This window comes from Crocuta crocuta, unplaced genomic scaffold (genome assembly GCF_008692635.1).
Source record: "Crocuta crocuta isolate KB4526 unplaced genomic scaffold, BGI_CrCroc_1.0 scaffold443, whole genome shotgun sequence".
NCBI lineage: Eukaryota > Metazoa > Chordata > Mammalia > Carnivora > Hyaenidae > Crocuta > Crocuta crocuta.
Genome location: NW_027529446.1, coordinates 1,026,458 through 1,027,918, shown reverse-complemented (window position 1 = coordinate 1,027,918; position 1,461 = coordinate 1,026,458). Strand labels below are relative to the sequence as shown.

General features: G+C 59.8%; 1 long non-coding RNA gene across 1 annotated transcript in view; it reads left to right on the top strand.

The window, feature by feature from the left end:
• LOC144228679 (uncharacterized) overlaps positions 1 to 988 on the top strand; it is a 1,677-nt gene extending 689 nt beyond the window's left edge. The window contains exons 2-3 of the long non-coding RNA XR_013334245.1: positions 620 to 739; positions 846 to 988. This is a non-coding gene — a long non-coding RNA (uncharacterized LOC144228679). The remainder of the gene's footprint in view (positions 1 to 619; positions 740 to 845) is intronic.
• The last annotated feature ends 473 nt before the right edge of the window (positions 989 to 1,461 follow it).

Below are 1,461 nucleotides of genomic sequence, written 5' to 3'. Positions count from 1 at the left end.
GGACACAAGCCCAGTGCGGGGAGGGGGGGGAGGGGGCAGGGCTCGGACCCCACCCCCGCCCGGAGAGTACAGCCAGTGGGGGAAACGACCTGAAAAGACCACAGGTGAGCTGTGGCTCAGTGTAGACTGAGCGGAAGAAGCCTTACTGACTAGGTCCTCCCGCGTGTCACAATCGCCGATGACCTCCCCGGGAATGATGGGGCATCAGGCCTCAGATGGGAGGGAACAGTCTGTGCCCCCCTCCCTCCCCGGGCAGCCTAGGGACCCTGGGTCACCAGGCTGACGCTGATACCTAAGCACCCCCTCTGCCAGGAGTCGCTGAGGCCCAGACTCGGCCTCCCTCAAGTGGCCTCGGGATCCTCTGGGGCAGGGAGGACCAGTGGGGGGGGGGCAGGTGTGCAGGCCGGACACCCCCCACCCCCCACCCCCGGTTCAGAGCAGGGAGAAGTCTGCGGAGGCTGCCCATGCCCGTGGCTGGTGGTTGCGCGCAAAGGGGGTGGTGGAGCAGGACTCAGAGCCCAGCTCCAAAGTGGACCCTCCCCTCCATGCGGCGGGGCCAGTGCGTGGAAGGGAAGAGCAGGGAAGAGCGCATTGGCCAGCGATCGCTCCCTCCCTCCAGGGGCCGCAGCACAGAGGTCCGAATCTCAGTTTCTCCGCCACATACCAGTCAGGGGCTGCGGGAGGGGGAGGGCCACCCGGCCTGCTTCCCTCACCCCTGCAACTGTCACCTGTCACCTCGGTAAGTGTCCGCACCGGGCGCAGGCTACCCCTGCAGGCTATCGCTGGCGGCCTGCTGGGACCACGCGCCAAACTGGCTTTTTTTTTTTTTTTTGGTTCCGGAACAGTCTGAACCAGATGGCCTGCCGGATCAATGTCCACACACGTCTGCAAAAATAAATAAATGTTCCCTGTGCCGTGGCTCATTCACACCTCTCCCCTCCCTCTCTCCCTCTGACCTGAAATGCACAGCGCTTCTAATGGGCTGTTGCAGGTTTTATGATTAAGTGAGGGTGAGGTTTGGAGATTGCTGGACAGCTTAGAAAAGCTTCTGATGAGAGAGAGGGGGTCGGGATGAGCGAGAAAACCAGGAGGGGCGCTGGCGATGCTCTCGGGGGTGAGGCCACAGGACTGTATCCATGCAACAAGAACAGGATGCTGTTCAATAAAAAGGACAACGAGAAGGGAAGACGGTGCTCTTAGAATTTAATACCGAAGCGCTGGAATAAAATCAGCGCGAGGATTGGAGCGCAGTTTCGAAGCGCGCGTCTCTGGTATCTCTGGAAGTAGAAGAACGCAGATGCCGAGATGGGAAGCGGGAGAAGGATGATCGGAAAGGAGGGTGAACTGCGCGGGCCTGTTGTCTGATCAGGACACAGTCCCGGAGGAAGAGATTCCCAAGTAAATAGTGAATAAAAAATCCACACTGAAGCACATGTGAGTGAGTCCTGGTTAAAAGAGCCT